Source organism: Equus asinus, chromosome 24 (genome assembly GCF_041296235.1).
Source record: "Equus asinus isolate D_3611 breed Donkey chromosome 24, EquAss-T2T_v2, whole genome shotgun sequence".
In the NCBI taxonomy this organism is placed as follows: Eukaryota; Metazoa; Chordata; class Mammalia; order Perissodactyla; family Equidae; genus Equus; species Equus asinus.
This window is the reverse complement of record NC_091813.1, coordinates 48,927,075-48,951,417: the sequence shown is the minus strand read 5'-3', so window position 1 is coordinate 48,951,417 and position 24,343 is coordinate 48,927,075. Positions and strand designations below refer to the sequence as shown.

The 24,343-nt window shown below is 39.5% G+C and overlaps 1 protein-coding gene across 14 annotated transcripts in view; it reads left to right on the top strand.

The window, feature by feature from the left end:
• Nucleotides 1–24,343, top strand: part of HS3ST5 (heparan sulfate-glucosamine 3-sulfotransferase 5) — a 269,294-nt gene that overhangs the window by 213,574 nt on the left and 31,377 nt on the right. The window contains exon 3 of one of the 14 annotated variants that reach the window (XM_070496369.1): nucleotides 10,232–10,379. The exons of the other annotated variants lie outside the window; for them this stretch is intronic. The gene's annotated coding sequence lies outside the window, so the exon portion shown is untranslated. The remainder of the gene's footprint in view (nucleotides 1–10,231; nucleotides 10,380–24,343) is intronic. 14 annotated transcript variants of the gene reach the window in all.

Genomic DNA, 24,343 nt, shown 5'->3' with positions numbered 1-24,343 from the left:
TTCTGCCTAACACGGTTATCAATCTGCTCCAGCTGCCATAACAAAATACCATAGACCGGGTGGTTTAAACAGAAGAAATTTATTTTCTCACAGTTCTAGATGCTGAAAGTCCAAGATCATAGTGCCAGCATGGCGGTTTCTGGTGAGAACTCTCTTCCTGGCTTGCAGTTGGCAGCCTTCTCTCTGTGTGTTCACATGGCAGGTTGAGAAAGGAAGAGAGAGCACCTGGCATCTCATCTTCTGAGGACACTAGTTCTGTGGCTTAGGGCCCCATCTTTATGACCTAGTTTAACCTTAATTACCTACTTATAGCCCTATGTCCAACTACAGTCACATTAGGGGTTAGGGCTTCAGCTTGTGGACTTGGAGGGGACACAGTTCAGTCCATAGCATGCACCATGGTTGGAGTTTTGCCAGGTGAAGTATGATGAAGAGAAGGAAGGGGCCTGAGAAACTTAAGAGTGTTTTAAGGAATGGTTATAGAGCCGGACCATAGAATCCAAGCTGGGAGGGAGAATGAGGGTATGAGAAGGATGGTTAGAAGGGGGCCAACTAGTAATTTCCAGGAGCGATGGCTCTCAGTGAGGTCAGGACTTTGCTGGAGTGGGAGGACTGGAGTCAGTAAGCTGGAAGAATAGGAGGTGATGGTCAGAGGGCGGGAGATTTGCAAATGGGATTTCAGAGGCTTGAGGTTATTGGAAACGGCAAGGTTTATGAGTTTTGACACTGAAGGACCCAAAGAAACTAATAACAAGTCGTTTTCCTCTTAAATAAGTCAGGTTCCTAGTATTGGCCTCCAGGAGATAGTAAGCTTCCAGAGTGCTTATTTTTTTTAAAGAATAAGTGCAGTTTACCCATTTTTGAAAAGTAAACCCGGTTTCACATTGTGTCCCTGTGGTCCTGTCTGGAGGAAGCCCCTCCTCCAGCCTCCGCTGGGTGGGGATGGGGAGAGCAGAGCGTGGAGAGGGCTTTCTGTTACCCAGAGAAGCAGAGGCTAGAAAACTGATGCAGAAGTCATGCTCTGTGTGAGGAAGAAAGCCATTCTATTTAGGGACTAGTAAATGGCGTAGGAAATTATGTGTAACTGCTTCCACTAAAGAGTGGCAGAGTTATTTGGGATGCCTTTCTATGGCACCCAGGGAACATTTTGTATCTAATTTGCTAAGGATGTTTCTATTTTGAACTTAAAACTGTTTCATGCTTTATTTTGCAATACAAATATGGGTCATTTCATTGCAATGTTCATTGAAAGATTTCTCTCTAGTGTACTATGCCCAAGAAGCATAGAATTAGTTCTGCTCTATCGAGACCCGTTCAAAGTTGTCTGAGAAGTGCAGAGTTTCTGTGTCGCATTATTAAAGTATCGTTATTTTCTTCCAGGTTCATGCATATAGTTTTTTTCCAGAGCAGTACAAAATGACAGCTTACTAAAAACAAAAGGCCAGATCTGTATGTTTTTTATAATTTGGGGGCGAATATGCATTGGATGAGAAATCTACTGAATAGAATTAGAGAATAAGTAGAATGGTACATTATGTATTCTGAGGTCAAAATTAATTAAATGTAATTATTGCAACAATATTATTGGAAAATAAGGATTTGCCTTATGCCTTTTGAGGAGAATTTAGAAAGAAACATTTGGCTGTTTTAACGCATTAGAAACTAGTGCATTATACTTCTTTTAAATATGTTACAAAAATAACAGACGCCACTATATTATGGAATATGCAAATACAAGTTGCAGTTTTAAAAAATTCATATGATTACTTCCATGATACTTCTAATAGCCTCATGTCTCATCCCACATCATGCCCTTTGTCCATACTCTCATCTCTATCCTTCCTTCTCTCTTTCAGCTTTTTAGTTTTCTAAACATCCTGTGAAGCCCAGCTTTTCCTCAGAGACTTCGGTGACTTCTTTCAGTGTGTAAGACCCACGCACTGCTCATCTCTGACTTCCTTTTGGCCTGGGCTTAGTACCACTGTTCTCAAGCCAAATGGTCTCTGTTGAATAGTTTTAACATTTATAAGGACAAATTAAACCACATCCCGACAGAACCAGTCTGGTCCTGGGCACAGAGTCATGCCCCAAAACATGTTTTATTTATTGACTTAATGTATTCATTAATCATCATCATTGATGCTTGCTTCAACTCCCCACTCCACCTCAGCCCACTCCAGACACTAACTTGAGATTTGTTTAGTGATGGCACTAGTGACAGTGGCAGGGAAATAAAACAATGTATAGACTCTAGGCCACACTTATATATTTCATAAACAATTTTAATTAGTTTTGGAAAGATTAATTTAATGTAAACTAAGGGAAAAACAATCCAACTCTCTAATAAGTACTTATCTAGCAAGAGGTCATCCAGAAAGGTGAATATTCTTATGTGTATGTGTGAGTACGTAAATGGCATCACTCTAGTGCACCATTTCTGTGTCCCTGCCCTCAAGAAGCTTACAATAATACTGGTTTGAGGAATGACATAGCATGTAGAGGACATTTTTGCTTATGCTTTCTACAGTTCCTACTAAAACGTAAACTCCATGAGGCCAAAGACCACATCTGTATTGTTCATTGTTGTAGCCTTAATAACTAACACAATACCTGCATATAGTAGTCACTAAATAAAATTAAATTAATGCACAATTGCTCAGTAATGTAGAGGTGACTTGGGGTGAGGGGAAGGGCAGTCAGTCCTTTCTAAGGCAGCAAAGGTCACACCCACTACTGTAACCCACTGTATTGTCTAAAGCTTTGAATGAACAGCAGCCATGGACGTCATCCTCCGAGAGAGGGAGCAGTGAGCGTCCAGGGACATCCAGTCAAACCAGGAAGCAAGAGCAGGCTGAGGAGGGAGGGGAGAGTGCTGTGCTACCGCCGGGCAGTTGGTGCTCATGAGAACCAGGTCTCAGTTAAGGCTGCCTGGGATTTTTACAAGGGAGGTTTGTTTATCCCTGGCCCCACTGGACAGGCAGGTGGAGATGAGCTTCCTCAGTCGAAACTGGCTCCGGAACTGGAATCAGAGTGGATCTATAGGTAGAGCCTCTAGAGGATTTCACTCTGAGTAAGACGAGGGGCCCTTAATGGTCAACAATTTTGTCTCTTGGTGTGAAAAAATAACACATGCATCTAATAGATGCAAGGGTTACTTCTATTAGGAGAGAGGTAAAGGAATGCTGTATACGTTTTAACAGCTTTATTGAGGTATGATTGAAATACAATAAACTGCACATATTTTAAGTGTACTCGTTGGTAAGTTTCAACATTACCTGTGAAACCATTACCATGATCAAAATAGTGAACATATCCATTAGCCCCCAAAAAATGTCCTCATACTTCTTTGTAGTCCTTCTGTGCCGGTTATTGATTTATTGCCTCTCAGCTCCAAATGCATTCTTTTTGCCTGCTCCATGAAAATAGATCTGGGCTATTTAAATATTTTTCCTTTGCAGCTGGCGCTATGTTAAGCTTTGTCAGCAGAGGGCGCTGGAGAGATATCACAGGAGAAAAGAGTTTGCTTCCGGGTTCTGTTCTGTGCCCTGGGTAGGCTCCTGCAGCATGTGCTGCTTCTCCTCTCCCGGGCCAAGCCCCTGCTGTGCTGGAAGCTTCCCACAGTACTCCCTGGGGCATTTTCATGGCTGAATACCCCCAGTGAGACACTTCTTGTGATCAGCTCCCCCCCACACCCTGGAGGATAGAGCACCAGTACTGCATCACAGCAACTTCCTGTGTTATCCAGGAAGCCAAAGCTGCACCCTCCCCAACAAGGTCTGTATCTCAACCTTGGGAGGAGGGGAGGTGACAGTGGGGCTTTACCTCAGATGCTTTATCAGCATTCAGAACGATAGCTGCTCATTATATCTGCTATTCCTATAGAGTTCTCTTTACCTCTTACTAGCTAATCCCTGGTTACTCCCATCTCTTGGTATAGTTAGTAATTCTGTATATTAAACTTTCTCTGTTTGAATTACCGCGTTGTTTCCCTCTCCTGATTGGACCCAGTCTACCTACATATCTATCTATCTGTCTATCTATCTATCCCCTCCTATATATCTATATACCCTCCTAACCATCCCTTTTGCTACTCCTCTCTCCCCTCCAGGTAGACACTGACCTGCTTTATGTCACTATAGATTAGAATGCATTTTTTAGAATTTTATATAGATGGAACCCCAAGGTTTCTTCCATAAATTTTAAATTTTATAATTTTGTACATTAGGTCTATGATCCATTTGAGTTAATATTTGTATATGGTGCAAAATATGGACCCAAGTTATTTTTTGCATGTAAATATCCAGTTGTTCTAGCACCGCTTCTTGACAAGATGATCATTTCTCCACTAAATTGCCTTTGTACCTTTGTCAAAAAGCAGTTGTCCATATATATGTGGATTTATTTCTGGACTCTCTTCTGTTCCACTGATCCATTTGCCCATCCTTATGCCAATGCCACACTGTATTAGTTAATATAGCTTTATAATAAGTCTTGAAATCAGACAGTATTAGTCCTCCAACTTTGTTCTGATTTTTCAAATTTGCTTCCGCTATTGTAGGTCCTATGAATTTCCATGTGAATTTTAGAATGCCCTTGGTAATTTCTACAAAAAAAATACTGTGATTTTTATTGGGATTACACTGAATTTATAAATCAATTTAAAGAGAATTGGCAGCTTGACAATATTGGATTTTCCAACACATGAGCAAGGTATATCTCTCCATTTATTATTGGGTCTTCTTTAATTTCTCTCAGCAATGTTTTGTAATTTTTGGTGTACAGGTCTGCATATCTTTTATCAAATTTATTTCCTAAATATTCCATGTTTATGCATTGTAATGGCATTGAATTTCATATTGATCATTGCTAGTACATAGAAATACAAGGGATTTTTATATATTGAACTTGTATTCTGCAACTTCACTATATTCGCTTATTATGGTAGCATTTTTATAGATTCCAGCAGTCTTTCTCCATAGATAACCATGTCACCTACAAATAAAGACAATTTACCTCTACTTTCCCCATCTGTTTTTTCTTTTTCTTGCCTTAATGGAATGGCTAGAACTTCCAATACAATGATGAATGGAAGAGGTGAGAACAGACACCCTTGTCTTCTTCTTGATTTTAGGAGCAAAGCATTAAATCTTTCATCGTTAACTTTGATATTAGCTGTAGGTTTTCATACGTGAACTTTATCAGGTTGAGAAAATTCCCTTCAATTCCTTATTTGCCTAGAGTTTTCATCAGGAATGGGTGTTGGATTCTGTCAAATGTTTTTATAGCATCTATTGAGGTGAGCATATGCTTTTTCATTTTTGGTGTGTTACTGTGGTAAGTTACATTATTTGATTGTCAAATGTTTAAGCCAATATTTCATTCTTGGGATAAACCCCACTTGGTCATGATGTATTTCTTTTTAATGTTTTTCTGTTTTTCTTCTCAAAAAGACAGAAACTGAAACTCATGGGAAGAAAAAAAACAGCCAGCAAAATTTGGTGTTTCCTTCTTAATTACTCGATTTTAGTCAGTTATTTGGCATTGGGGAAGCCTATAACCTATATTTACTTCTCATTACTTAATGTAATTTCTAACACAAATCTTTTTGTGCAATTTCTGAGTTGTATTTCATGGAATTATTTTTAATATGCCATCTGCTGGTCTTCTAATTTTAGCACCAGAGACTAAGCAACAGACACTAAGATTTGGTAAATACATAAGAACTTTATAGAATTTATGTCTTACTTGGTAACTTTTCTCTAACAGAAATAGTGTTCAAGTAGTTTTTCCTCACTAATTATTTTCTAGGGATAAGATGATCGTATACTTTCTCAGAAGCTCGTTCTTCATCTTCCACTTTTACATTGTACCTGATATTTCATAATTACCATGAACAAGTGAATTCATGTACAAGCTTTAACTGTATTCAGGTATAAGCTTCAACTATAAACCAGCAAGGAATTTTTGTCAAAAGGGAAGTTTCGACCCCATCCTAAACATTCTCCCATACTATCTGGACACCCCTTCTGGGCAGTCATTTTACCTATAGTTCTCACAAATCAGGGCATCCTTTTTATTTACTGCATAAAAGAAGTAGTTATAGATAATATGTTAAAAAGTATGGATATGTTTCCATTATATGTAGTTTTTACTCTGTATTGTTATTTATAGAAAAATACAAATAGAACATATTATGAGTGGAGAAGGTTGTCTTTCATGTAAGTCTTTTTTGTTTATCCAATTCAAAGAACATTTATGGAATACCAGCTCTATGCAGGGTTTGTGTGTGTGTGTGTGTGTGTGTGGAGAGATTGGCCTTGAGCTAACCTGTTGGCCCTGTTGCCAATCCTCCTCTTTTTTTTTTTCTTCCCAAAGCCCCAGTACATATTTGTATGTCTTAGTTGTCAGTCATTCTAGTTCTTCTGCGCAGGATGCCGCCACAGCACGACTCAATGAGCGGTGCTTAGGCACATGCCAGGATCCGAACTGGCAAAGCCTGGGCCACTGAAGCGGAGTGTGGGAACTTAGCCGCTTAACCACGAGGCCGGCCCCCTACGTGGGGTTCTTTTGTTAATAGTATTTCTTAATTTGTTATCCCTCTCCTAAACGATGGTATTTTATCATTTCACTCAATAGGGCTATTTTAACAGAGAGATGGCTACTCTTAGATTAGTCACATGATGGATGATAATGTAATTTATTTCATTCAAGTAGGGACAGTTTTGGCATTTCTGGGAATCCCATTATCCTTAAAACTTTGCCCTATTTTCTTCTTCTTTTCATGAAATTACCTCCTTAACTTAATTACAAGTGTAGTGTTTTCCCACAGGCAATATAATATCTACTTACCCTAAACACCCCAAAGTCAAAAAAGCTAGTGTTAAGTAAAATTGATTTGTTCAGTTCAAATTGAAAACAACATTACCACTTACTGGTTAATCAATGTAAATTTTGCTAATGCCATAAGGAGCTGAGTCCACTTGTAAAAGAACATGTGTGTGACCTATTTCATGAATCTGCATCTTCTCTGCAATGTTCATTTGATTTTCGCTAAGGTAGTTTTGTGAGACAAAAAAGAATATTTTCTTAAAATATTCTAATGGTGTTACATGAGATGTGTCCAGATAAGGAAGGAGATCTTGCAGTATTGTATAGAAACATTTATTGACATAGACAACTGCCGGGGCTGTTTATGAATTTAAAATCTGATCAGCTAGTTATTGCAGCAAATTTAGAGCGTGTTCATCCTAAGGAAAATCAGGACAATAGTGACCAAAAGAACAAGGAGTCCACACTTTTCACCAAATTTAATTCTTGAAAATTGTTTCTAAGCTGACAACAGTATTTCTCCACAGAGAGAAAATGTTATTGTGGTGACATTCCCAGATCAAATGAATATAAATACAAAATATAATCACTATTATGTCACAATAGCAAAGATACAACAAATAGGAAGTTTGGTCAGCTAAAATAGTAAAATTATGCTACCCTTTGGATAAAACAAAACAAATAGACCAATTACTAATCCCTTAAGGAGGTCAAAGGTCATCCTTCTCAATGCCAAGTAATATCACTCTTCTGTGTGGTAACCTAAAGTAACATACGAGCTAACACATGCTCTAGTTAAAAGGTTACTAAAATGTCTTTGGCTTAGAATTTAGGAGGATTTTTGAGGGATTACGTGGCTTTTCCAACTCTCCCAAAGCTATCCACAGACAGGGAATTGCTGCCGTCTTTTTCCTAATGTATTTTTCCCTCTACTGAGCACAAGTTTTCACTCAGTTATTCTGTTGACCTTAAAATCTCCTCCACATAATGTAGCCACTGTTGACAGCCAGGAGAGTAGTTCACACTTCACGGGGACCCATAAAAAAAAAAAAATAGCCAGATCATTAGCGCAAACTTTTGTTTCTTTTTCTCTGGAGCTTTGAAAGTGCTCTTAGGAATTGGGAAGATGATAGGTATCCCAGAACACAAGTACTTGCTCCACAATCTGTCAGTGTTTTAAGTGAATGGATAAAGTGTGGCAAAAAGTGAGGTTTTAATTAAGACTGAATACCCTTAATCCTTGGGTAACTTGGACCAAAAGTATTCTCCTTTTCCTTTGCGTTCGGTTCCACATACTAGTTCTTCAAAACCTTCTGAGGAAGGGTAAAAAAGTCAGGTGGGCCTTTGGGGAAGCTACATTAAGTTTTCAAGACTAGCACCTGCATATTTCATGCCTAACAGATAGCTGAACAGAATCAAGTAAAGTGCTAGAGTAACCAGCTCTGTCCAAGCGGTGCCGAGAGTGGCTGTTGAGATGAGGTTAAGTGTAGGATTCTGCGGGGTCCAAGAGAGTCTAGGAAACTAGGACCAGTCCTGGAAAACCCAAAACTGAACAGATTTGGAGAAAATGCAAAGAGTAAAATGGCTATGGGAGACCTAGACTTAAGGTACCAAGCACCATTACTTTAAACACTGACTCATGCTCAGAAAAGGAGATAATGAGTGTGGGTTTGTTACTCTGCAGACGTAACTTTAGTCTATAAGTAGTCAACAGAGGTGAAAGGCAAGGAGGGTCTGTCTGTCTGGAAATCTGAATGCACACAGTTGCCTAGCTGTTAGTATGTTTTCCAAATACACCACACAAACTGGTTATCAGAAGAACTTTTATCCAAGCTCTGTCACTTGCTTGTCATAGGATTCTTAAAACTTATAGAAATCTCTATGGTTTAAACATTGTTAAAATGCAAGTCAACAGCTTCTCCCCTTTGGGCCTCGGGGATTGTTTTAAGTATCAAGAGGTATACAGTAGGTAGGCGTGCTTTGGAAATTAGAGCACCAGATAAGATGTTAAGAACACAGTCAGTCAGCAAGTAATGAATGCATACTACATTTTCCCCAGTCGGCTAGGCGCTGTGGCGCTGTGACTCTCAAACATGAGCCATTTGCAGTCAGTTTTCATGAGCTTTTCCATATCCTTCTATACTGTTATTTACTTAATATTTTTTCTGCAAATTGACTCACTTTTTTTTCTTTTGTGCCTATTGAAGTCTCATCCTAAAAAGTAATATAGATCTTCCTTGAATTACGATGGGGTTATATCTGGATAAATCCACCATAAGTCGAAAATGCATGCAATACACCTCACCTTCCAAACATCATCGCTTAGCCAGCCTACCTTAGATGTGCTCATTACATTAGCCTACAGCAGGGCAAAATCATCTAACACCGAGCCTATTTTATAATAAAGTGTTAACTATCCGATGTAATTTATTGAATACTGTACTGAAAGTGAGAAACGGAATTTTGAATTTTGATCCTTTTCTGGGCTTGTGGTATGCAGTATGATACTCTCGTGATGCTGGGCGGTGGCAGCTCCCAGTCAGCCACGCGATCAGGAGGGTAAACAACCGAGACCCTTACAACCATTCTGCACCTGTCCAACCATTCTAAGTACGGTTTCTGCTGAATGTGTACTGCTTTTGTACTGTCATAAATTCAAAAAACTGCAAGTCGAAACCTTGTAAGTTGGGGACTGTCAGTTTTCATAAAATCAGAGTTTGGTGTATTTCTTATGTAATTGCAATAAATAAGAAAAATAAATTCATACTTATTAAAATGTTTAAAGATCTCTATATCATCCTTTAGTAAACATTGCCTGAGAAGAAACCCTTAAAATTCAGGCAAGCTGAGACTAAAGAGTAAGAAATGGAAGCCATCAAAGATTGTGGCAATTGTCATTTGATCCTTTTTCAGATACAATTGCTCTCCTCCTAAGAAGGGCAGTATTGATTTTTTACTTAAGGTGAGTTGGAATTTTATTTTGAAATGTCTTTACCATAAATAAAGTCATCTGGAAATGTGAAGTCCCCAGAAAATTTTTATTTGGGGTTTTAAAAATCTGTGTTGGTCCAGCAACTTCTGTTCACCAGAGCAAGGGCACCCTGGCACATTCTGCAGTTCAGGAGCGCGGGCTTCTCTGAAATGCATGTTTAAGAAGTCGTATTTTAAACTTCTTATAATATCCCTTGCTGTAGCTCAACATGTTAGCATTATGATGTAATTTTAATGATAGACTTTGAAATAAGGTTATATCGTGTGACATTTTGGCACAAACATTCAATCCAATAAAGTGAGCATTCTAGAAGAAGAAACCAAGACCATGTAAATCAGTTCAGGCCAAGGCGCCTACTGCTTGCTTCCTAGGGTATAATTACCGCGATCAAGGCTGATTATCACCTTCCAGGTTACCCAGGTCTGCACCCTCCTCCATCACTGCGGAGTCTTCCCAGGCACCTAATGCATATCGGCCTCATCATGGTCACGTCCCATTTCAGCGCTGACTGCACAGGTTCCAGAACCAGCTTATGTTCCGGGGATGCCAAAGTCCTGAGGTAGGATGGACTATGTGCAAGTATTTCTAAGCCAGGAGTTCAATAACAGACACCAGAATGGTTAGGCAGTAGAGGAAATGCTACAGTAAACACAGTTTTCTTTGCTGAAGATGTTTGTGGAGCCTTTGATATGCCCATAGGCACTGTAAATCGCCAAGAGAGGGACTCCGTAGGCACCATTTCTCAAACTGATTTCACCACATAGTGCTTTTTTAGGGAGTATCTGGGGAGACTCGTGTCCCAGGGGAGCACTGCTCTAAAAAAGATGTCATTGCTGTTTGGGGATAGTATAAATGTAATGCAATATAATGTAGGAGGTTGGTTACCTTTCCATATGTGTTTAAAACATGTTACTTTTGTGCTTTGTAATTGCCCTAGATAAATATGTTGTAAACCTTTGTAAGTCTCTGCTTATTCAGCTTAATAACCTCTTTGTGGCTTCTGAATAATGTAAGAATTTGATTCATTATTTAGGAATCTGAGTAGCTGCAGTAATGAGGTAGATAGTACATTTTATGGAGACTGCCAGTACTGCAGAGGTTGCCCATCTCACATGGCATCAGACCTAACTGAATTTTCATGATTGCTTAAAAAAGAAAGCAAGAAAAAGAATTCACTTTCAAAAGTTAGAGAAAACACTTCACCAATTGCTCGTGACCCTGGATGTGACTTTTAGTTTATGGAAAGGCAGATTAATTATTTTCAATCAAAATGCTGTGACTCCTAGCTAGCACTTTAATTTTAAGCAAATCTCATTCTCCATCTTGTCTGTGAGACCCTACCTACAAAGCGATCAGGCTTGTAATGACTGTCTGGCATGGTGTCAACTTTAGAAGCCATATACTATATATGTTTTGGAACTAAATATTTCTTCTTCCCATTGACTCTTGACCCCCTTGGAACAACCGTCGCCTCCTTCAAACGCTTTCACTAAGTAAAAAGTCGATTGGCCGTAAGTGGTGATGAAGAAAATGTCATGTGATTAATGCTACAGTTTAGGCTGTTGCGATTAGTCACAGGAAAAACAGTTAAACTTCCTCCCCAAGAAACACAGTACGTTAACGGCAAATGGCCTGCCTGAAGCCCAATAGGAAGAAAGAGTTGGGCAGTGTTAAAAGCTGCCTATTGATTTGTGCCCCAACTGAAAGCCATGCGCTGATGTAAATGAAAATGTGTCAAGAGTTGATATCGATTTTTTTTTAAATCAGACCATCTCTGGGGAAATAGTGCTAGCCATACTACTGCTCTTGTCTATGAGTGAAATAAGGTTCCTTTCCACAAGACTACACATGTCCAGGCATCAAATTTTCCTCTTTCACTGAGAGATGGTAGGATGCTAGTGCAATCCGAGTGTCTAATCTCTGCTTGGAGAAAATGGCCCTATAGAGTCCCTATATCCAGGAATAAAACGAAAAAGAGAATAGAAGGTTTGTTTAAGAGGGACAGGTATGTGGGAAAGGATGTGCATTCATGCACAACTACTTACCAATTGGCCTGTTTGTATAATGCTCATAACACACACATATGCTTAAGCTAGGAATTTTCACCCCGTCTGTCCCAAAATAAATCATTTCAGGAGGATGTTTATTTTTAGAAAATTCTATTCAAAGATAATCATAATATAGGATAGAAAATGAAATAGGATACGAACTGTAAAGTTGGGGACTTACTTCTCCTTCAGCCTGTAGGAAAACTAGCCACACTTTTCCCCCTTAGGAATAATTTCCTGAGCTGTGCTTTATTCATAGACAGTGGCGCTTGTAAATATTGACGAATAATATAAGAAAAGGCCAAGAGTTGTAATAATCATGAAGCTTTGGGTCAAATCTGTGGAGGTTTCAGCTGCCTCCGGAAGACTGCACTTCGTGATTCAGCTGGGGTAAGGCGTGGACTCTAATATTGGGCAATTAGAAAGGAAAATTAGTATGGAAGAGGGGAGAGGTCACCGCCGGCCAATATATGTGGATTATTTGGAATCAACTATTGGGATTAGAGAAAACCCTAATAAACTGATAAGGGAAAGGGTCATTCCCTCCACAGTAGCGTCGAGAGCTCAATCCACTTAGTTTGATTCATCGGCCTTAGGCTCAGACACAGGATGAAAACTCTGCGTTGCACATTGATTAACTTTTTGTTGATTACTGAATGCCCTTTGAGATATTCTAGATTTTATGCTCTGCATATTTTGCCCTCGAGATTAAAGGAAAACCAATGATCTGAAATAGGTCTTAAGGAAATGGGAATTATGATGATGAGATAATTCTTTACTGAATGTCCTGCACTAAAATTTAAGAATGTGTAGCAAAAACTTTCAGAAGACAGTTAATTACTTTGCTAATAACTGGGACACATGCGGTAGCAAATGAGCTAAATAGATGGAACTTTTCAGTCTATGGCCACTGTCTTACAGCAGTTACAAATTGTAGCTCTTAGAACAGGTGTAGTTGCTGGGCCTGTAGTTTGACTGACAAGCTAAGGCTCCTGGCTGATCCTCCAGCGTTTCCCTGAGGAGGCACCCAGAGCAGCCCTTCCTGTAGCTGGGAAAACCACTGCAGACCCAGAATATTTGCCTGTGGTGGTTCAAGCCCAGCTCTTGGCTGTGCTGCCTCCTGCCATTCCTTGTGTTGCCGTCCTGTATTGTTATCTAACTTTGGATATATGTATTCTAAGTATCTCCAACAGGATAGTAAGCTCAGTAAAGGCAGAGTCCAGGCATTACAGTTCATTGTGCTGCCAGCAACACATAACTTCATACCTGCTCAAGGAAAAAATCTACAAATCTACTTACACACATCTACATACACACACATGGATATAGGTGTATGTTTATTTATTTAAATATATATGTATATATTTAAATGCAAGATGAGCTAGCCATCCCTGTGACATTAAATTACTTTAGCCACTTTTCACACTGAAATCAGAAAAATTCACAGCAATGGCCTTACACAGTTATTCATTCTAGGATAAGGTCAAATCAACTCAGAAAATATTCAGAATGAAAAATACTTCCCCTTTCTTCTCATAGTTTATACAGCTGCTTAATACACACATGCATTAAGTGATTCCTAGCTGCCTTTCTCTGATGCCCAGGCATATAAGTATCATCTTCAAATATATGTACTTGAGACACTGAGATAAAATGATCTGAGAGTCACCATAAAGTCCAGAAACATAGATAATACTAATTTATCATCTATACATAATATAATATCAATAAATATTCATCGCATGTTGGCCTATGTTTCCAGATTTAGTGGCCACCCAGTATTTTTCAGTATATTGTCTAAAGGTATGCATTTAACAAACTAATTAATCTTTTGATTTTGACTTGAGTTACCAAGTTGAAGATTCTTGTTGGTTGGTTTTTAAGTTTTAAGTGAAAGGAAGCAAAAATTTTAGCAAAAGAATTGTCAAAGCCCAAAACTCCCATGTTAAGCAAAAGATCATGATAACTTTATTTTGCTACCTTAAGTGTTGTAGGATGCTCCTTACTTGCTTAGTCAAGAGTCTGAGTTAGAAAGCGTATGTTAATATTCCATTCCTCTCCTTTCCTTTCAGCGGTTGTCTGTGCTTTTTCAAGTACTAGGGAAAGAGGCAGACCAATCAATCTCTGTACACAAGTCGTGCCTTCGTCTTTTGTTTGTAGGAAAGAAATAGAGGGAAAAAATACACATATATAAACCTAAACATAAGAATGAATTATTTGCCAGCCCACCAAATTTTGTCATTGTTCTTTTTTGGCCCACTGGGGATAGATAGAGTTAGTTAAAATTCTATATTTGAAATTTTAGTGGGGAATTAAAAGGCTGAGATGGGAAACCAGAAAAGAATGAAATGTATATTATTCTCTGATAAACAGAAAAGAATATATTTATATATATAGAGAGAGGTATTTATTTCATATCAATAAATAATGATCCTTTGATATGATGGAACAATTCAGATGGTAAAAATTTTCCTCTTTTTGCTTTGTATTACTCAGGAAGAAAAGTAATCAAGAAACTAGATGAAGTTCTTTTTTTCTCCTTTTATTACAGCAAAGAAATTGAGTTCAGTGAAGCACATTATGCCTTTCTCTATCAGGTGCATATTTACATTTGCATTGCTAAATTATTTACCATAAATACATTTTTAACTCTAGCAAACCTTAAAATAATAAAGTTCCATTTTCAGGCTTTATAACATGCAAATGTTAGTGTTACTAAGGAATACTTTAAATTACAGAGTATTTTTATTCGTTATTCTATTACTCCTGCCGTGATAGGTTTCCCAACAATTGTGGAATATTAGGGAGCCCCCTAGTGGCACCTGTATTCCTAGTAAATTTCCACACTAAATAATAAAGTTAGTTCTTTCTTTTCCTTACTAACTGCTTGGACCAGTTTTAGTACATAAACATATTTTGCTGACATTTTTCCAAGTTTTTAAACCCAAGTGGACCTCCCTTCACAGCCTACATAAGTTGTGTAAGTTTCTGGCATCAAAAATGTAATAATAATAATTATCATCTGCAGTTGTTCAAATAGCCAATTGCTAAAATGTCTTTTCATTCTTATCTTGTGACCTTCCCAGTCATCTCAGAAACTGTTTGGAGAGTCACCTTGAAAAACATCTTCATGAGAAACAAAATTAATACATTAAATTTTTAAAACATGCATCTACCCAAATAGATGTTAGTTTTAATATTATTGTAGTACAGTGGCATATCTTTACTATACTGTCATCTAACCAAAGGAAAAGATATACGAAACAACTAAACTGCATTATCATTGAGGCAGCCGGATAACATGTTTAGAACTTTGTATATGATAGTTATGAAGATTTAATGATGGGCTGAAGAGATGTCCACTTGGATCAAGTGAGCAGTTTGTGATGGTTCTGACGCTTTTCCAACCAGGTTCCCACAAAGCCTCTATTCTGGCCTGGAATGATCCTCCTTAATAGGCAGGTGAAAGCTCCACGGAATCTTAAAGGGTGAAGTGAAGTCAGTGTAAGAAATGATGGAGGAGAGCATTCCTCACAGTGAGAACAACTTCAAAAGAAATATTGAGATGAGAATAGCATGAATTTGCCTTGTAGATTATACCGTGAGTCGTCAGTATCACTGAAACACAGGGTGAGAGGTGGGAGCATAGCAGACGTGTCCAGAGATGTAGCAGGGCCAGCCAGACTGGGGAAGGTTCTGGGGCTACATACACTAAGGGGTTTGAATTTATCCTGAACATAAGAGGAAAACGTTGTGAGATAGTCAGATCTGTGTCTTAGGAAATTATTCTGGGGACCAAGCAGAGGATAAATTGAGGGGGAATAAGATCCAAGTCAGAGTGAATAGCTGGTCCAGGCAAGAAATGGCGAGAGCTGATCGACCAAGTTGTAAAAGTTCCTCAGCAGAAAAATGAGGCCATTTCTGGACCACTGATGCCCTGGGCAACAGCGGGATTACCTTCCTGCCTCAGCTCAGCACCCCATCAATTTTGTCTTCTTTGGTTATTTACCCCTCGCCCTCAGCAATCCTACTGCCTCCCTCCTTCCCTCTGAGTGTGAGCATCTCATAGCCTTCCACTCTCAAGAAAAAATGGGTTGTGTAGTTTGAATTTCACTTCTTTGGAGGGTATGAAGCATGGGAAAGAAGAACTGAGTAAGCGGTGGATCATGGAAGTACAGAAGGGTTAGATGGTAGATGTTGGGCATAAGGGATGCGATGAAGCCCAGAATGACTCTAGGCCTCTGGCATAGTGACTGGGAAGATGGAAGCATGAATCACTGGTTTATAGAGTCAATAAAAGAGAAGTGGGGAAAGTGACCTATATTAGTTTTCTAGGCTATGTAGCAAATTCCTACGAACTTAGCAGCTTAAAGCAACATGCACTTATTATCTCATCATTCCTTTGGGTCAGGAGCCCCAGCATGGCTTAGCCGGGTTCTCTGCTTCAGAGTCCTACAAGACTGTAATCACGGTGTTTGGCTGGAGCTTGGTTCTCCTCTGAGGGCTCAACTAGGGAAGGATGTGATTCCTTGCGCGTGTGGTTGTTGACAGCATTCAATTTCCTGCAGCTGGGAGTTCATGGCAGCACCCCTCCTCAATTCTAGCAATAGAGACTCTAGAGCAAGCCTGCTAGCAAGACAAAGTCTTCATAACGTAACAGAATCACAAGAATGTTATCCTACTGCTTTTGCTATGTTCTAGAGGTTAGAAGCAAGTCATAGGTCCCACCCCTACTCAAGGAGAAAGGCTTCTACAAGGACATGAATATCAGGAGCCAGGAAGACACCCTAATCTTCGTCTTTTTGCTTGACAAAGATTGGCCCTGAGCTAATATCTGTGCCAATCTTCCTCTATTTTGTATGCAGGACACCACCACAGCTTGGCTTGATGAGCAGTGTGTAGGTCTGCGCCCAGAATCCAAACCCATGAACCCCAGGGACCACCAAAGCAGAGCGCATGAACTTAACCACTGTGCAACCAGGCCAGCCCTTCATGAGCCTTTTTATAAAGTTTAAAATACGAAACTTATAGGTGTCTACTTCCAACTGTCAACTCAAGGAAATTCTATTGCACTATTATTTGGACCATTATTACACTAGTTTAGGATTATTGGAATGAGAATAGATGTCCTGAAAATATCTACCATAGAGAGAGAGAACACAACCTGCCTACCCTGGGGCAAGTTGGTACTGCTTTGTGTCAGGATAAATCAGCATCAGCCCCCTGCCTGGTGTCCTTATTCTAATATTTCCTTTCTTCTCTGTCAGTGCTATTCAGCTTTGAGCAAGCAGTTTCTTTTTTCAGTCATTTATGCTGCTGCTCTGCTTCCTACATTACCATCTATACACACCCATGACTGGCTTTTTAGAAGATCTATTATCTAATGTATCTGCTATTCAATCTTACTTCCATTCTTTAGTACAAAGCATCTTTTCCCCCTCTAAATAATTCCCTCCTGGTCCCTACAGAAGGCAGGCTTCTTTCTATTTCCTTATCTCTGCTCATATTGCACCCTCAGCTTGGATTCTCCATGCCCTTGTCATCACCCATGCCCTAAGTCACAATGAACAGATATTGCAGGACAGGGAGCCCAGGTAAAGAACGAGGGGAAAGCCAGATGTATATAATGGAAAAGGAGAAAGATGAAATGAACTCATAAGAGAGCTCAGAAGGTAGCAGACAAGGCAGAGCCAGAAGGTTGGAAGAAGGAGGGCATAATGAGCAGTGATGTTATCACATCCTAGAAGTCAAAACCAGTCCCCAGAGCCAAGCTAGATTGATTAGCCTGGACAAGTGTAAATACCAAGTATTGAGACAAGTAGAGAGGGATGGGCAGAAAGCATCTGAGAGAAGAAAATCCCAGAGGGCAAGAGAGGTCACATGTGAGGATTTTCTCAGGCTGTATAGGGATGGGCAAGCAAAGGGGTAGGCATGTGCATATTCACCTGCTGGATCAGAAGACAGTTTGATAAGAGAGGCAGCCTTCTGCCTGAGACCCAGTTCTCCCTGGACCTGGTGTACTTCCTCTCCAGGCAGCTAGATGCATGTGGAGTACCATGGCCTTGAAAGCCAGTCAGTCTTGGGTTCAAATTCCTCTTCCACCATTTAGTAGCAGCGTGAGCTTGGGTTAGTTATTGAACTTCCTCAAGCCTTAGTCCACTTATCTGTAAAATGCAGGTAATCATACTGCATCGTATCTGAGATCTGCATGACTTTCTCTAAGCTCTTGTGATCTGCAGAGGCTGCCTTATACTTTGTAGTGCCACTTTTCACAGAATGTTCTGGGGATTGTAAAGCTTCAGGTTGTTTAAGCTAATTTCCCCAATGGTATGATGAACTCCTTGAGGAAAGGCTTCCTGCTGCTGAGCTCATCCTGAAGACTCAGCCAGCACTTGCTCTTACAATGCATTTCAAGGCCCTGTTTCATTCATTCATTGAACAAGCATTTGTTGAGCATCTACTATGTGTGATGCACTGAGGATGTAACAACAAAGAATAAAAGCTTGGCTTCCTGGAGCTAGATGTGGATTATACCACTAAAGTAAGAGCATGATGAATCTTAAAAATGGAAGGACCTAAGAGATTATGTAGCCCCGCTCTCTAATTTTACAAAGATGTGATTAAGGATCAAAGAGATGGCACTGGCTTTTAATTTCTTCTTCACTCACCATTTATTTGCCTATTGAATCATTTTCATTTTGAAAAACAAAGAGAAAAGTCTAGGATGTTTTTAACTGAGCAAGAGTTTAGAAGTAGGGGGGCCGGCCCCGTAGCCGAGTGGTTAAGTTCACGCGCTCCTCTGCAGGCGGCCCAGTGTTTTGTGGGTTCGAATCCTGGGCGCGGACATGGTACCACTCATCAAGCTACGCTGAGGCGGCATCTCACATGCCACAACTAGAAGGACCCACAACTAAGAATATACAACTATGTACCAGGGGGCTTTGGGGAGAAAAAGGAAAAAAAAACTTAAAAAAAAAAAGTTTGGAAGTGAATTATTTTGCCATCTGCCATGTCACTGAAACTGAGCCCTCTGCTCTCAGACGACGTTGCCAGCAAATGTTCATAGCATAACCTCCTGCAAGTCTTTACCAGAAACTGACAGGAGTTCTCTCTGTCTGCTGTGCTCTGGCCTCATTGCTTCTTCCCCAGCATGAAAAAACAAAAAAATCCATCATAGAAAGAAACAGAGATAATTCAGGAAAAATACCAAGATGTTTTCTACTCTTTGCTGGGAGAGGCCAACATGATGGCTTCCTCCGATGGTCATTCCAGTCTATTGCTTAGTACGTTTGAAAAGACATGTCTAAGCATTTATATAGAGAGGTGCATCTGAATCAATAACATGGGACTGGCTTCTGAAGCCTCAGTGGCTTTAATCAAACTGTTTGCTCAACACCCTTCAATACTTGGTCCACAAACTTACTTCCAGATTAGAACGCCAAGGTGAAGATTAACACCTCTAGTTTCAGTGGGGCTAATGAGACATGACTTCTTAATCCTACAAGAAAATCGTAATTAGACACTGGAGCACTATTTGTTTCATTGTTAAATATGACCCAATCCCCAAAGAATTGGAAAATAAATAAAGACTAAAATAGAAAGCAGTATTATAATTAGGCCCCTTGAAATGAAAGCCGTACTTTTTTCCCCTTCATTGAAAGTATTTGCCACTTATTTCTCCTAATAACTCAGTATTAGCATTTGTAATAAAATTTTTGGTACAAACACTCTTGAACTAGCTAGACATGCAGACACTGGGGAAATAGGAGATTATGATTCAACAGAACTTGCTAAGAAGGCAACTTTATTGCCGAGTTTCAGCTGCAGCAATGTTAGTTACATCCAGGTTAATTAGCAAGACGACTTCATTGTTATTTAGTTCCTGCTCATTTAATAGGTTCTACCTGTTAAGATACACTCATTTTTAACACTAAGGATTTCATGATGCAAGTCCACATATTTTGGAATTGCTTAGTTTTATTTCTTTGGCACTTTCTTCCATCTACCCATCATACCCGAAAGGGAAGTGGGGGTGTGGGAGGTACAAGGCTGCAACATGAGAGAATAGTAGACATTTACTCAAGCTTCCTGAAACTAAAAGGGTAGGACACAGCATCCCCATGGTAATATGCATGATCAACAAGTTTTCCCGTAATATTTGTTGTTCTCAATTTTTGTTTTCATTGGTAGGTTCAAGGTAAGAGCAGAAAGGAAGCAAAGAGGGAAAGGGGGGAGGGGGGAGGGGAGGGTGGCAGGGAAGGAACTTTTGGGACATTCATTTACCACTTCAGAATAAGTCCCCTTGGTAAGATATGGGTGGGAAAAATATTGTTTGCATTTTACATACACTTAGTTACAAAGTAGACTAATAAACCAGATTGTCAAATTGTGTCAATCACATCGAAATAACAAGCAAATTGCCTTCCACAGATGGAAAATGGGTAAGATGCATAGATCTCCTGTGTAAACGACCTCAACTTAGATTTATTGATTAATTTTGTCCTACTTTTCTATTCTGTTTAAAGTTGTACTTTTCATTCTTTTCACCTCTTTAAAAAAGGAAGAAATCATTAAACCTAAGCCTCACATTTCAAAATCTTCAAACTTTCACAAGTCTCCAAATCTTTAGCTTGGGGGGAATTCCACCTGTGCAGGGTTCCCAAAAAATGTCAATAGCTACCTCCTCTTCACTGGAGTTTCAGAAATGGAGCAAGAGTACCCCCAATATGAAGTTTGGGGAAGCCAATTTAGCAATTATTTTAGTTGTTATATTGTATAAAATATTTTTTATTTTCTTTCCACACATATTAAACCCCAAAAGTTGTGCTTTGAAGAGAATATTCTGAAGAATAAGAAATAAGCTGGTGAGACAAAGATCATGAGGTTGATCAATGGCTTCTTTCTGTTCAGTGGCCACAAATAATACCTGTTGCCTCAACTATAATGAATGTGTGATCTTATTCACCAGTAATACTAGGAAATAATAGGCGAAGCAATCATAATATTTGGAAATAATATGGGAGACACAGACAGCTCTGACACTTCCTAGCTGTGTGATATTTGATCAGTTTAACTTTTTTTTTTTTAAAGATTGGCACCTGAGCTGACATCTGTTGCCAATCTTTTTTTCTTTCTCCTCAAAGCCCCTCAGTACATAGTTGTATATTCTAGTTGTGAGTGCCTCTGGTTGTGCTATGTGGGACGCCACCTCAGCATGGCTTGATGAGTGATGCCACACCCATGCCAGGATCCGAACTGGTGAAACCCTGGGCCACTGAAGTGGAGCGCATGAACTTAACCACTTCGCCACAGGGCTGGCCCCTAAGTTAACTTCTGAGTTTTACATTTCAAAGTGGGGGGTGCTAATAATAGCTACTAAGTTTGCTTTGAGGATTTTATGATGTATGTGGGAGAAGTGCTCAGTAAAATATCAAGCAACAAATAAATGTACAAAAGGAACTAAGACAAGAAAAAATGGGAGAATGAATGAAAATCCATCCTTGCTGTTTCGAAAATTACTGGAAGCATATACTCTCTTATGCCCAGGGAAAGGGCAGCTCTAACCAACTTGAAGAAGTCACCTGACCAGGAAAGAAAAGTGTAATTTACTCTTGTAAATTCACGTATGCCTAGCTGCCATCACCAGAAAAATTGTTACATGGCTACTTTAATGATTGGTCAATAAGAATGTTTTAAACATAGCTCCCTATTGCATCCCAATTTTCCCTCCCTCTCTCTGTGGTAGAGTGGAAAGCTAGCTACTCTGCAAATCAGGAGATGTGCAGTCTAGTTTCAGTTCGCTAGGTGTGCTTACTTTGCATTTTTCACTTACTTTTTCATCCATTCGTTGGGCCAATGTTTACTGACCCCTTAAGCATCAGGTCCTGCACTGAGCACAGGAGATAAAGCAGTATACCTCACACATGGCTTATATCTAGCAAGGGTCATTCAACTCCTCCAGCGGGTATTCCTTCATCTGCAAGAAGAGAGAAATGGGCATGATGCTCTCTCTGGTCTCTTCCAGTTCTAATGTTCTGAGTCTTTTTTTCTCTCTGTAAATTTTCATTCTCTATTCTCCTCTAAAGACTCAGAGAATCTTTATGCTGATCTTTCCTCTGCATTAAATTATGAAATAATATTTGTGACTATCTGTATCTATATATATACATAAATATATCTGTACATGTATACACATATACATGTATATAACCTATCACCTATTTCTTAAATGGAATTTCTCCATTCATTTATGCATCACACATTGAGTCATTGAGGGAAGTCACTATGCTATTTGTGGAGGTATATACAGATATATTAAACAGTCCCTATTCTCTAAGTACTTATAATGTAATAGAAGAAACAAAATATATTACATCAGAATCCTTTCTTTAGAAAAGAAAAATTCCTTTCAGTTGATGAGATCAGAGAAGATTTCTTTTGGCTCTGGAGGTAACAAGAGCCTGCATGAAGGGGTGGCATTTTGATAAGGAAAATAGAAGGATAGAAGGTCATACAAGAAATAGTATGAGCAGAGGAAAAGAATAAAAACCTCATTTCTGAAAAAAAAATACTGGCCATGATGGACATCTCACGCGTGAGACATGAGAAATGAGGCTGTGAAAGGAGACTGACGCCAATCGTGAATCACAGGGCCAAACCCAGGTGCTGGGAGCTTATGCCCTTGGCGAGACTGTCCACTAAGGTATCATGCAAGCCACATACATAATTTTAAGATGTAAGGGGCCTCATTTAAAAAGGTAAAAAGAAACAGGTGAAATTAGTTTTAGTGATATATTTCCTTTTGTCCAGTATAGGCAAAATACCATTTCAACATATAATCAATATACAACATTATTAATGCGATATTTTACACTTTTTTCGTATTATGTCTTTAAAATCTCTGGTATTTAAAACCTTCAGCACCTCTGAAGTTGTGCTAATGGCTAGTGACTAGTGATGACCGTATTGGACAGTGCAGCTCTAGCCTGTGGAGAGACACTGCTGGGTTTTGGGGTAGAGAGTGGTTCAGTAAAAGCAATTTTTAGGCTGTTGAATGAGGTTTTGGTTTGTAGAAGTGTATCAGATTATAAGGATGTTAGGGACACAAGACAGGAAGATGATCCTGTTGAAATAATCTGGGTTGCAGTGATGAGGGATAGACTGTGGCAGTCAACTCACGTATTATAGAAGTTTGGGAGAAATGTCAAGTGTGCACAATCCAATTGAAGGAGAAAGTAATGAGCAATATGCCCATACATATAGTTAAAGGAAAAATAGAACTATTTTTTGCATCACCTGATTATCTTGCTTATCTCCCTATACCCCAGCCTCAATCCCACAACATCTACTAATGGACCGCGCCAGGCTTTGGGGATTTATATACATATGAACAGTTATTCTTAATGTCAGCAACTTAATGTTGTGGGAAAAGTGGGCATTTACACAACAGAGAGCAAACGCTGGTTTTGAAAGCTTTGGAAACACAAAAGAGGGAATATACAATTCTACCTGGAAGAATCTAGAGAAGATTCTTGGGGTAAGTGGTATCTGAGCTGAATATTGAAGGATAAGTCCAATGTCTACAAGTGGAAATAGAAGAGAGGGCATCTTGAGTGAAGGAGGAGCATGAGGGAAATTAGGAAAGTATTTGGCATGTTTTGGAAACTGAGTATTTGCCAAATTTAGGGTCTGTGTGGACATGTCATGAGAAATGAAGCTGGAAAGGGGATTGAGGAGAAATTGGGGGTGAGAGGAGGTCAACACCTTGCTAAGCGCACCGTGTTCTGCTATGCCGCAGAGACCTGGAGAGTCATCAGGGAAAGAAGCCACTCATGGAGACCACAGGTGGGCATTGGGGAACAGGGCTTTGGCTTGAGAAAAAGACGCAGAGGGGTCAGCTTCTGAGACAGCAATATGAAGACAGTAGCTTGTACATTACAACTCGGAGTGCTGACTTGGTGTCAGATATAGTGATCTGCTTTTTCACTGGAAAGCATTTGACATTTCATTAAATTGACCTTTTCTTGCCAATAGCAAACTCAATTGCATTATCGTCTCTGTTCAAAGTTTGAGCATCAGAGCTAGCATTGTTAGGGGGATAGTGTATCTCTTGAAGGTGAGCTTTTTGCTGTTTGGTACTCAGTATTCTGTGAGAAGAAAGCTTCAAGGAAAAAAATCACTCCTGCTTTTTCTTCTTAAAGTTATCAATGATGGAGCAATATGCCTGCGTTGGTTTTCTGATGCTGTATAACCAATGACTGCAAACATAGCAACTTCAAACAACGCCCATTGGTTGGCTCACAATTCCGTAGGCGAGAAGTCCAGGCAGGCGCAACTGGATTCGCTGCAGAGAGTCTCACATGGCTGAAATCAAGCTGTTAGCTTGACTGGGCTCTTATCTGAAGGCTGTGGGGAAGATTCTGCTTCCAAGTTCATTCTTGTGGTTGACAGAATCTGGTTCCTTGTGGTTGTAGGA